The following is a 13,785-nucleotide window of genomic DNA, read 5'->3' on the forward strand; positions in this document are numbered from 1 at the left end:
TGCAGCTCTGGGTTGAGACAGTAGAGTACATTTAGGTTAGGGTCAGAGGCATTGAGGCTCTGACGAGGGCTGAGATGGATAGGGGTCAGCATCACTGTCAATATGCAGTTATCAAATGACCTGATCTCGATCCTGTGTCCTTAGCAGTGCTGCAATGAGCAGAGCTGGGAAAGACTGCAATATGTAGCTGCACCCTGGGAAATATTTAGGCAGATTTAGTATTGGCTTCAGTACAACTACTTAAATACCCAAAGTTGAGCTCCAGCTCAAGTGGTTTGCTGGACTATTACCTGAGGTATCAGAGTCATCCCGAATTGCCAGGGAAACCCAGCTATGTGTTTTGTGGGATTGTCCAGTATGAAACTGCCCTTCCTATTAACAGCAACATCTCTTTGGAGTCTGAATACCTAGTACCAGATTTCCCTTCCGAGCTGAATTTTGTATTTCAGTTCTCAGCTAGTACAAAGCTTTATGTAATTCTCATTACTAAAACACTGCTCGTTAAGTATTATATATCTCAGTAGTTAGTATTTGGAAGTAAAATATCAGTAGAGCGAATGAAGTTTCCTAATTTAAATATATAGCTAATACATAAATTTTTTCTTACATGTCTAAACAGGGAATGTCCACAGACTCACAGAGTGGCTGAGGCTGGATGTGGGACCTCTGGAGACTGACTTGTCCAGTCCCATGTTCAGAGCAGAGTCAGCTAGAGCAGTTTGCTCAGGACCTTCTCCAGTTGGGTTTTCAATTTCTTCAAAAATGGAAACTGCAACCTTGCTGGGCAACCTGCTGATGTTTTCTGGATGTGTTAAGCCTTTAAACATAAACAAATAAATTAATCCTTGCTGTAATTGCTTGGAAAACAATGAAGTCAGAGCTGGCAAGCATTTCTCTGAAGTGCTTGTTTCTCTTGTTTGCATTTTTTATACAATGCCTTGCTTAGTCACACTATTAAAAAGATCTTTTCAAAGAGCTGCACATGATTGCTCAAATTTATAAAAAATACGGGGAGCTCTGTGTCCAGAAAAATAAATCATCGGAACCAACAGGTTACTTGCAGGAGGCTGCGCTACTGAAAAGGCTTCAGGAGCTGGCACCTCTCTGTGAACACATGCCAGTGCATTGCTTCTTAGTTGTTCTCTTCAGGCTTACGTTATTCCACAGCAATAAAACTGCAGTTTAAAAATTGTGCACTCATCTTTTCCACCAGTGCATGCAGTACAGATCTGCTGAACTAATAGCAATTGGGACAAGGCAGTTCTGCAGGTTCGTCACCCACTGAATCATGATGCTCAGTGTTTTTCAGGTACTGTGTCTTGTGTATGTTGCTAGCATCATAGCACTACTAAGCCTGTATCTTTATTGGAACTTGAGCCTGCACAGGCTGTTCCCTATGCACAATTTGTCATATAAATCACCATTTCTGAATAAACACAGTCCTTTCACCCAAACTGAGTGGGTCCTGCAAAGGCTTGATCATTGCAGCACTAAAATCGAAGTGAGTTATTTCAGTCAGAGCATTAATGTTTCAGTAGAGATGCAGACAAGTCCCTTTAATTGCTGAGTTCCTTCCACTGCTCTCCCACTGTTCCCTTACCTGGTGCTCAAAAGGTTGCACATGTGGTTCTTTTCCCCAGGGTTTTCTGGAGTGGAATGGCAGAGTACTGAGCTTGCTGATGCACAGAGAAGCAGGGCCAGAACCCAGCAATTTTTATGGGTCAGCTTGGCCATGGCTTTGCCTCCAGGCTTGTCTGCTGCTGCTCCGTCCTGAGCTACTGGTCCAGGGAAGGCTTCAGGTCAAATGTGGGAGCAGCAGCAGATCTCTGGACCTCCCTGCCTGATAAGGGAAGTAATGTCCTTTATCACAGCTGCAGATGGATGCAGAGCACTGTGCCTTTGCACAGGCACTCCCTTCTGCTGCTCTGGCCTAGGCAGTGGACTCAAAATGCGCTTTGCTGCCTTTTCCATCTCTCATGCTTTCTTCTGTGCATCTCCTGCAGACAAACTGCTGATCTGATCCACAGCCTGGGTGACAAAGGCACAGACTCTCTCCTTGTTCAAATATTTTGACACTTCCAGTGGAAAGAGTTGGAAGCGGTCATTCATTTTATATGTCTATCATAAATAACGATTCACTAATTCCAAGGAGGGAGTGGCCAGTCTCAAATCACATCAGCTAAAATTAAGTCAGTCTCCCAAGACGCCGAAAATTGTAATCTCTGAAACAAGCTTTCTTTGCTGGGTCCCTACGCCAGTTATACTGCTTATGTATTTATACTGTAAAATACTTCAGGCAGGGATTACCTCTCCCTGCTGTCCTTTACTCAGCACCACATATACTGCTATGTCTTTATGCAGTAATTAATAATAAATCTTCTAGTAATCTGGTTACAACATAATCTTCAGACTGTTACTTCCACGATGTGTGAGATAAAACAAACAGATGATTTTGAGACTCCTGAAGCAGCGTTAGCTGTTTGGGGTTTTTCAGTCACTTCAGTATGGAAAGATTTATCAGGAAATCTGGATTATATGGCAGAATATGTGTCTGTGTCTGCTTTTGCTGTTACACTGGAGTAACATAAGAATAACTTTTTTGAAGTTTTGAGACTTTATATATAAGCTCCTTAAGGCAGGAATCTTCCTGCATAGCTATGTGTCATCACACAGGCAGTGAAATGAAATAAATGCTAATACTTAGCTCTTTGTGGTTACTTCAGGCAGAGCACAGGTTTTGTAAACTGTTTAAACAGCACCTCATTAATCAGCAGTATTCGCCTTATATTAGATATAAGTCATATATAAACCTTTTCTGGGCCTCTGCAAAATGGTTACTGTTGATTTGCACGAAGTGGTTGGACAGCATACATTGCCCACGCATTTATCATGAACTATCAATTTGGTGTTAAAGCGGGCAGCTCTGTAGATGGAGCTCTCCTGCCACCTCTTCTGCATCACACCTGGAGCCTTGGAGGTTTGGTTGCCACCCGAGCCATCAGTCAGCACAGGCTGTTCTCCTTCTTGTTCCCCTTCTTGCACATTCCGAACTGTCCCATTTGCGACCCTGGGGAAGCTCGACAGGTCCTGTTTGGAAGCAGTGCACGTTTGTTTTGGCCTCTTGTTCGCAGGGATTGCCAAATGCCATACCTGCTTGCCTTGGGTAGATATTTTGTGGGAGAAAGCACATTTTGTATTTGGCTGGCTAGAAAGGGAAAATGCTGCATTTCTGAATGTGTATATAACAGACACTTAGTATTATACAGTCTTCTAATTTCTTCCTTGTGCATATGTATGTAAGATAGGGAGAAAAAAGGAGAAAAAATGAAGCTGACTGTATCCAGAACCCTGGTGTAAAACTGCTGTCCTAACATGTATACAGATTGTAATTTAGGAAACATAACTGAAGTGAGGTTGAGGAAGGGGTATTTCCAAAAGCTCGAGTGTTGTTTGTATTTGCTGATTAATTCCAAATGAGGGCAGAAGCACTAAAAAGAATACTATAAAGGTACATTTTCTCTTTTCATTTAGAAACATAACATCTGAGAAGCATTTATTAGCAAAACATCAACTCTGTTTGCACATTTCTAAATAGAGTATTAGAGCAACTGAATTTTAATTTTCATGTCTGTAATTTGTTAATATAATTACTGTACAATACAGTTAGGTGCTTTCAGATCTTTCCGTGTTAATTAAAAAGCTAATAACTTGAAAAGCTATAAATACTGAGGTAGAGGGGCTAGTGCTCCAGGCAGTTAATCCTTTATTTGTCATTTACTAAAGATCCTTTTACTCCAAGGCCAGGCTTTCTATTAAGTATAGCACTTTGTGACTCAACTCCTTCTTGCTACCTGATAGACATTTTCACCATGCAGGAGCAGTACAGGGTTTGATTCCCTAGCACAAATCAGTATATGCACAGCTAAATGCAAGCTGAAAACAGAAGAGATCCCACCACTTCAGCCCGTTAAGTTTTCCTTCTCTGCTTTCATCTCCTCTGCCCCATCTAGACCTGCCTGCCTGTCTTTGGACTGATCCTTGGCACAGTGTGAAACAGTCCTTTTCTGGCTCCTCCTAAAGAACGCGTCCAGCTGGCCATGGACGGCTTTTGTAGCTTCTTGTGTAGGATCTCTGAGAAACTCTCTGAAATGCTCTCAACCACACCAAGAGCAGTGTTGGTCAGATGTATCCTTGGCTCCGGGGTTCAGGGACAGCAGTTCTAAGACATAAACTTTGATCACTGCTGGTAGGAATGCGTGAGGTATTTACGTATTCAGATTTGGGGAAAAAAAGGAAAGCAAATATTCAGAATTTCTTGCTGGAATCTCCACTACTTTGAGTCTCCTGAACCCACTCACTGGAGTTCCCAAGCAGCACATGCTTTGCTGGGACTGCCCAGGTGACTAGTTTGCTCTACTGACATTGGTGTAAATTTGCAGACCAGCGTGCACGGGACTAATCTCATCTAAAGGGAAAAAGAGTCTATGATCATCATGAAGCATCTCAAAGTAGTATAATTCATGCCTTATTCCTGCTAACTACTTAAATTCCGGTAGGCTAGGATATGAAACACTTTTTTTTCTATGTGGTATTTACTCTTTAGTAGATGGAAATGGAAGAAAGATTTTATTTAAATGTAGTGATCCTGTTTCTAAATTAACCTTGTCTGGATATAGCCTGGTTTTAATAGAGTGACTCGTGATCTATGCTGGTAGGGGAGAAAAATGCTTTACATTAAAGATACTGTGGTCTGGTGCCGATTGTTTTAAATGTTCTCAAATAAGACATCTCTATTAACAGAAAATGGACTTGCTTTTCAGTTATGTTAATGAAGCACAAACAAATGAGGCTGTGCTACCTCACAGAAGGAAAAGCTGTGCTTTAAATTCAAATCAAACAGTAACATTACGCTAGATACCGTACACAGCTGGATACACACATGCACAACACATGTGGCTGCAAGTGAGGCAGATTTTTAAAGCAAGCCAACAAGACGAACGTTGGAACTGGAAAACAACATTCCTTCTTACCAAAGACAATGCTTAATGGTGTACCTCAGCATTGTTTCAGCACATAGTCATTTACCTAACGGAAATCATTAATTCTGCCCAGCATTTTTGAAGAATAGCTTGGTGGTGAGCTCCCTAAAAGGCACTCAAAGGAAGCACTGCTTTCTGCAGTCGGTTCAAATTGTTTAATGTTTGTCAAACTTGAATTGCTTTTGAAAGATACATTCTGAGTAATGGATTCTCCTGCTATTTACACATGGGCAAGGCTGCACAGCCATTCCATGCTGCAGTTTATTGCACTGCATTATGTATGAGGTGGGTTTGCAAGCAGATACATAAACACAAAAGGAGGGAGGGAGAAAAAACACAGGAAAGCAGATTCGTGTATTGTCCAATATACAACTGTTAGGAATAATTTAGAAAACTTTTACACACTCATGTGTGCAAATATTTGGAAGCCTGTCTCCGAAATTAGTTATTTCCTGCATGCTTAGCAGAAAACATGGTAGCTCTATCATGAAGCAACTCCTCCTTCTGTTGGAATTAGCTGATAGCTATTGCACTGCTGTTACCCGACACTGACAATCCGACCAGCCTTTATTGAAAATGTAGGGTCACGTCCTAAAAAGAGCTGTCCTCTTTCATTTCTCATTGCTTTAAGGGGATTTTAGGTGCTAAGCACATTTGTAAACCTGCTGTTCAAAGTGTTAAGATGTAGGTGTGGAGCTAGTAAGAAATGCCAAATGGCTAAAAAGCACCCACCATGCATGGATTCTCAACAGGCATTAGGGTATGCTCTGCTTAGGGATTTATTGGTAAATCCTGCTAAGCTCCCCTCTAGGTAGTCAAATGACTGTGCTGTTCTGGCTGTGAGCACTAACAGGAGGTGTTTAACACCTCACAGAGCTGGATTCTTCCAGGCTGATTCTGCATTTCTTACTGAGTAACACTGAGATGGTCCAGTGGGACCTCATTCAAGTCAGCTTATTCTCTCAGTAATGTCAATGGAAGTGTAACGGCTGAGGAGAGTCATTGCTCACCCATGGGAGTCCACAGAGCTTACAGCCTGGCACTGCAATAGGACTAATCAGAATAAATTAGCACTTGAGTGAGGAAGAGTGTCACAATTTGGCTCTTTATCACTAGTTAGGTAACTGCCTTGGAACTTGGCATCCATATAGTTGGGAATCACCACTGTGTTGACCACAAGAGATTGGTGTCTTGTCTGTACACCTCCTTGGCTTTGAGAGTATCATCTGGCTTGGAAAGGTTCATTCCTATTTCTTTAAACCTCCCAAATGCTGTGCTGAACTGAAGGTGAATTATGGCTTTTCTGGATGAGTCTCTGTGGAGAGCAAAAGGAGATACAGCACACTGCAAACCAGAGCTAATACTCAGACTTTTGGTATCTGAATATGAAATCTCATGTCAGAATCTCTGATTTTCCAGGGAAACTGTCTGAACATGAACATGTTGTCTGGGTATAAGTTGTTATTTCTTAATTCTGGAACTAATGAGCACTGCCTTGGTACCGGAATCAGAGAAGCATTTTAGAAGAGACTGAAAGGGACCTAACAGCCATTACACTGAAAGATAACAAAGCTGCTTCTCTAAAGCCACCTAAATATCCTAAACATGTATAATATTTTTAGAGCTGTTTTGGTTTAGCATATAGCATACAGTATTATTACATGATGCACTTAGAGTTCCCTACTTCACATGAGACTGTTTTAATACTGAGCACATATACAGCACTTTATAACAATTAATTCTTGCGAAGGCCATGACAGCTGCCAAAATGTTTTTCTGTGATTTGCCTAAGATGGGTAGAGAGGTGAAATAACCTTCCTGAGCTCACTGATTCCCTTTGGCAGGGTTAAGCTCAGAACTCAGGATATTACTCCTTTCCCACACCTCTTACAAAAATTCACATTTCCAGACCACGTCGCCCCTCCTAACAAAGAAACAAAGAGAGAACTCAACAGTTTCTTGTGCAAGCTCTATTTCAGACCCCCATAGACTCCTGTGACTATTTATCCTCAAATGTTATGTAATTAACTTGGCAGGAGAAATAAACCTAACCATCCAAAAGCAGTTCTAAGCTATACCTGGCAGGTTGGATCCCATGCAGTACTTCATCCCTTCTGCAGGTTGGAATTACTACCAATATACTTAAAAAATACTAGTCCGTGGTAGAAATCGATTAATTCTAGACAGTGTTAATATTGTACACAAAAGCAAGAGGATTGATAGTCCATACACAAGAGCATGAGGATTGATAGTCCTCGTAATCTCTTATCTAAACATAGAAGAGCTGCATATGCTGTTCATAAAGCACTGAAATCAATCATTACAGCGGCAGACAGGTAATTGGGAAGCAAGCTCCTACTTATGCAGACCAAGAGAGTGTAACAGCCTTCAGCAGTTCTTTCAAAAATTATTCTCTATCTCAGCTTTCAAACTTCAAAATCTAAACAGAGTGACTTAAAATCCACGTGTGAGCACTTAGATAGGTAACGTGATTTTTCAGAACTGCAGAAACCTTGCATTCCCCACAACTTCAAAGAGCTCCAAGGTTAGCTGACACTTCAGATAGAAAGACCTAGAAATGTGGGGGGACTGGAGTTTGACACTGATCACTTGGTACCTAACTGCTGGGAGAGTGGTTCGGAATTGTAGATCCTGGTAACTAATAAAAACCAGCTATGTCTGCATGGCTCTAAGAGTAGGATCAGATTTTAATTAACGTTTGTTAAGTCCTTTGAAATGTTAAGGCTTAAAACAATTATATGACTGCACAGCTCTGTAGTTGTTTGTTTGGTTTTTTTTTTAATTAAAGTCTTGTAAAGGGGATCTTGGAGCATTTAAGAACAACTCTGTTTACACATTCATCCATATGAGGATAGTCAGGAAGATTCAGTAATTAGAAAGAGTTTGTTACTAAAAGCTTCTCCATGTATTAAACATTAACAGAATGTTTCAAACTATGAAATTATTTAGACCTAAGTGTTGTATGAATTAGCAGTATTGTCTCTCTGATTTTCAGATTAGTTACATTAATTTTAAATACTACTTTCCACCAGGAAGAGACTACTAAATACATAATAATAAAAATTGACTGTGTCTCATTAAAACATTAGAAAATAACATAAGGCTTTCTTTTTTTGTTTGTTTGGGTTTTTTGGTAACTCATTGTATTCCACAACTTTCACTAAGTTTGCTGGGATTTATCCTCTTCTGTAATGAAACCAATTTTGCTCTGGTTTTTATTACCCCATAAGATGAATGAAAGTAGTTTCCATTGCTTAGAGAAGCACGGTTTAGCTCTAATAGAAATCTATGGAGTTGGCAATGGTCCCACTTCTCTACACAACATTCTGCAAGTCCTCTAGGCCCCTCAGCATCGTAGACCCCATCTGTGCTTTGCTACTTACAGAACAGCAGTTGTTTCCCTTAACAAGGCTTATGGTTTGTTTTGGGGTTTTTGTACTGGGTTTGGTTTGGGGTTTTTTTGTTACAAATTGTGATCAGGATCTTGGTCTTGCAAGGAGTTTGTGTGTGGACAGATCTATGCACCCGTACAGCTCCCATGAAGTATGGAATACAAACTCCTATTTGCCCCATCACATGTTTTCCGGCGGAAAGGACTGGTTTCTGTATTAATGTTGCGGGTTGCGACCACAGCTTTTTGCGCGTAGGGTGAGCTGACAGTTAGCTTGGTAGCAGTGGAAAAGCAACAGAAGACACGTGGGATCTTTTTTACATCCTGTGGTAGTAAAACATCTCCTTTTAACAGACTGTGCATTATATCTTTCCTGCTGCACACTGCATTTATTCTCTGAAGACTCATAGCAAGATTGCAGAGCCTTTACTTTCTTCCTTAATACGGTAGTATTTTTTAAAATACAAACAAAAAAATCTCATGTATGTTTGCAAATTATTTGAAGGGTGTTTGAGTAATTTACAAGGTTTTAAGCTGTTGCACAGTATGTGTTAAGAGTTTGTTTCAGGGTTTCTTTGTAGATAAACAAAAGCTTTAAAGATTCTGAAAAAAGACTGGTCCCCTCCCCTCTCTGAAGACACTGTTCTCCTTTCCTCTCCACTCTGTAATTGCTTTCTATAACCCCAGCAGAGAACTCACTGAAGAAAAAAAATCTCTTTTTCTGGAAATATTTACATGCTGTTCAGCACAACGGAGTCCTGATTCTAACATGAGATCTTTAGATGTCACCTTAATGCTGGTCAATAAATAACCATCCCTAAAAATACCAGTGGACATGAATCTTGATTAAACCCCCACGTCTGGGTCTGTGACAAAATTTCCTTTTCACAATTCTTCAATTCTAATCCAACATAAACCTTTTGATATATTACAGAATAACTACCTCCTACCATGTCCTCTTTGTTGGCGACATGGACAGTGGCACTGAGCACACCCTTCAGCAAGTTTGCCAGCCACACCGAGCTGTGTGGTGTGGTCGACACGCTGGAGGGAAGGGATCCATCCAGAGGGACCTGGACAGGCTGGAGAGGCGGCCCTGTGCGACCCTCGAGAAGTTCAACAAGGCCAAGTGAGAGCTCCTGCTCGTGGGCTGGGGCAATCCCAAGCACAACTACAGGCTGGGCGAGGGGTGGATGGAGAGCAGCCCTGCAGAGAAGGGCTTGGGGGGATTTATTAGTGGATGGAAAACTGACTGAGCCAGCGATGTGCCCTCGCAGCCCAGAAAGCCAACCGTACCCTGGGCTGCATCCAGAGAAGTGTGGCAGCAGGTCAAGGGAGGGGACTGTCCCCTTCTGCTCTGCTCTCGGGAGACCCCACCTGCAGTGCTGCTGCGTTCAGCTCTGGGGCCCCCAGTGTAAGAAACACATGGACCTGTTGGGACGAGTCCAGAGGAGGCCACGAGGATGATGAGGGGGCTGGAGCATCTCCCCTGTGAGGACAGGCTGAGAGAGTTGGGGTTGTTGAGCTGAGAGAGGAGAAGGCTCTGGGGAGACCTTAGAGCAGCCTCCCAGGACTACAAGGGGCTACAGCAAAGATGAGGAAGGACTCTTCATCAGGGGGTATAGGGATAGGGTGAGGGGTGATGGTTTTAAACTGAAAGAGGGTCAGTTTAGATTAGATCTAAGAAAGCAATTCCTCCCTGTGAGGGGGGTGAGGCCCTGGCACAGGTTGCCCAGAGAAGCTGTGGCTGCCCCCTCCCTGGCAGGGTTCAAGGCCAGGTTGGACGGGGCTTTGGGCAACCTGGGCTGGGGGAAGGTGTCCCTGCCCAGGGCAGGGGGGTTGGCACTGGATGATCTTCAAGGTGCCTTCCAACCCAAACCATTCTGTGATAACAATTCAGCCTTTTCTGTCCAGATATGTACTCCAGGACACTGCAGGGAAGTTGGAGCACTGAGGCAGTAATTTCATAATAATTTACGACTTGGGATCTGTAAAGCAGATGAAATTAATGTGCAAACATCCTCTTCCGTTGGGTCCTGATTTAAGATGGTGCTTGGCTAGGAGAACTGGAAGGGCACCTTTGGTCTCTACGTGCGTTCAGGTTGGCACAGGGAACTGCCCTGGTATCACAGGGTCGGTGTGGGAGCAGATGGTTCCCCTTCACTTAAATTAGGGCTGTGGCCGTGACATTCCACATTTGTCAAGGATTTAAGCACCTCTCTAAGGCAACGCACAGGCAGGCACCTTTGCACCTTATGAAGAGGATTTCACACTTCTTTTTAATACTACTGGTTAATTGATCATAGTGCTGGTTTAATCTCTCACTTTCCCCATCTGTGGTGGATGATAAAAGCTGCTTGTAAATGCATGGCCATCAAACCCATTAATATTTGTCTGAGTTTAAAACATGTAATCTCAAGCCAAGTACAGTCTTTTCTCTTTTTTAAAAGCATATTATTTATAAAAGAGGGGCTTGCATAAATTTTAGTTCTCTTGTGTACAAAATCACACATGATTACTTCAGCAATTAGATGCCAACATGAAGAGGGAGCAGCAAGGCGCTTCTGGGAGTGACTTATAGTGCAATATTTCACAAGATGGTGCTGTTAGAGTAAGGTTTAAAGCTGAGAGCTGTTAAATGCAGCAGGTGTGAATTACTGCACTATAATTCACAGGCTTGGGTGTTGTCTTAGAATTATAAAATAGCCCTATGCAAATATTTTTTAAAGATGCAAGAGCAAATAATCAGACATAACAGGGGTCACACCTCAACTAAGGATCCTGGAGTCTTAAACAGCAAGAAGATCTTGCATCAGAAAAGGGGGGGAAAGGGTTATTTTAAATTGATTGAAATAATCAGATATGAGTGCGTTTGAAATGTTTACTTCTAGTTGCTTTGTCAGTTGTTAGCCGCTGTATTTTCCTGTCACAATCTCTGCAGAAACCCCCTGTTCAGTTTTCTCCCAGTGGCAACTCTTTCCAGTGCAGAGGCAGCTGAAATCTCTACAAAAACAAGGGTCTGATCATCCATATTTTAGGAGATTTCTCACAAGGATGAATCCCTTATATAAATGACTGAAGCAGATGAACAATATTGCCATTTTGGAAGGTATGCTCTAGTTTTGAGCACCGAGGTTTAATAGTCACTGTGATGAATACCTGAAGCAGAACTGACTGAGCTCTGCAATTATTTGTAGCCTCCGAAAATCAGGCTGCTCCATTCCCCATTAAAATGTTAAATCCCTGGGCTAATGACAGGTCAGCCATTATCATTACATATAGGACCTGAAAATCGAAGCTATCTCTTCTAAAACCAAACTTGCTGGTAGATCCAAGCACATTCTTATTGTTACAGAAATACCCGAATTTCAACAGATGGGCTCTCAGTAAAGAGTAGTTAGTGGTTTGTTTAAGAAAGGACAATTGATGAGCGCTTACTGTGAAAGAGGGGCTGGGATGTAGGCTGAGCTCACAAAGAACTAAATCAACTTCAGGTTGTGAGGCTGTGCCAGGCAAGCGGAGAAGCCTGGTGCGATCTAATGAGCTCAACAGCTGCTGGGTGTCAATTTGCAACAATGCTATAAAAAAAGCTGATTTGATGTTTTGTCTCATGGGAGATTCGTATTTAAAACACATATTTGGATATTTACGTTTTCCACAACGCTTCTCTAAAACTGGTCAAAAAATTGTGCCTGATCAATAGCATAATTTTTGAGTTTATTTTTTTGGCAAGTTAACACCATCGGCAATTTGCAGGTTTTGTAAATAAACCAATATGTAACAAGTTTTGTCTTTTTGTTTACTTAGCGTATGGTCCAACCATGAGAAATACTGACGTCTTGGGCCCCTTTTTGGGTCAGAGGGCTTGAAATGCTGTTGTCTTATTTACCTGAAATTATCCTGGCCCCACACAAAGGTTGTATTCCCTTTTCTATAGAGGGAATGTACAACTGACGGTATTTGGATGTCCCCTGTTTTTCTTCAGTATTTCTTTGGGCTGAAAATTTGTATTCTAAGAGCACTGGGAAATGAATCTTGATCTAACTGAAATTCGGTGGCAGCCCTCAAACAGTTGGGCTCCTTTAAAAACCCATCTTTCTCTGAGCACTGCTGTAATAAGCCTAGTAACACTCCCCAAATTAGATTTGTGTTATGGTTATTTGGGGCTATTTCAATACTTTTAAGAAATTGAGTCATCTTCTCCTAACAACGATATCACTAATTAAAACCAAGATGAGCAACTGCTTACACAGCTTGGTGGGTATGATTGCAGAGTTACACGAGCACATGTTACAGCATATGTACCCTCTAGGAACGTCAGATGAATAAAAGTTGTTAAACTATCCAAGAGCGAATGTCAAATTCCTCATGCAAAAGCTTGACTGAACTCTAATGCCCATCTGAGATTCTAAAAAGTTCTCCAAACATTTAAACAGAAAAGGCAGTTTGCCGCAAGGATAGATTTCATCATATCCCTCTGGCCCATTCCTGGGATCTGCCGCAGCCTGCTCCGGGGTGTTCTGACCTCTGGATCTGACAAAAGGACTTGAGCAAGGACTCGTGCTAAGAGAGACAACGTTGTCATGGAAAGCTGAACAAGCCTTTAAAATCACAGCTTTGCTCTACCCTATATCCCCGGCACTCTGTATTTCTTCAAGCTTATCTAACAGTGTAGATGGCAGGCTTCTATCTCCAGATCTAGACAACAAGTTGGTGCTGTTTTACTACTCTGCAGGCTGGCATTTTTCAGATGGAGACCAAGAACTAGATCTCTCTATAACAGTGACATAATTTCCCCACATAAAAAAAAAGTTTTTAATTACATTTAAATCACATTAAAAGGCATGAGGATTTAGTCAAGTACAAGGAGCTGAAAGCAGCAGTAGTCATGGTGCCTACCTCTCCAGACAAAAAGAAAAGTGAATATTAATTGTTCTCCTTCAAGAAATTATAACACACTTTAATTGGTGGTTTGGCTCCACAGGAGGGTTGGTAAATAAGGGCATCCAAGATTCTTCTTATTGTTAAGTATTGGCGATCTCAGACTTCATGAATTCATCATTTTAAGTTACCAGTCAAAAGGCAAGAACAAATGGAGATAATTATTTTCTAAAATAAACCTTCTTAGTTGGTTTTATTTGCTTCAAGCTTATGTAAGTTTACCACTATTTATGCAAGCATTCTTCCTAAGGCTGCCATATCATTTGAATATTTTTGTAAATAACAGTCCTCATCACTGGAGGTCTTGAATCTACCATCCAAAATGAACCAAAACTCTTATGTAATACAAGATGTTAAAAAGATTTTCCTGTAGCCAGAACTTTGAAATTCTCT

Source organism: Athene cunicularia (genome assembly GCF_003259725.1).
Source record: "Athene cunicularia isolate RWA chromosome 18 unlocalized genomic scaffold, athCun1 chr18_part1, whole genome shotgun sequence".
Classification (NCBI taxonomy): Eukaryota; Metazoa; Chordata; class Aves; order Strigiformes; family Strigidae; genus Athene; species Athene cunicularia.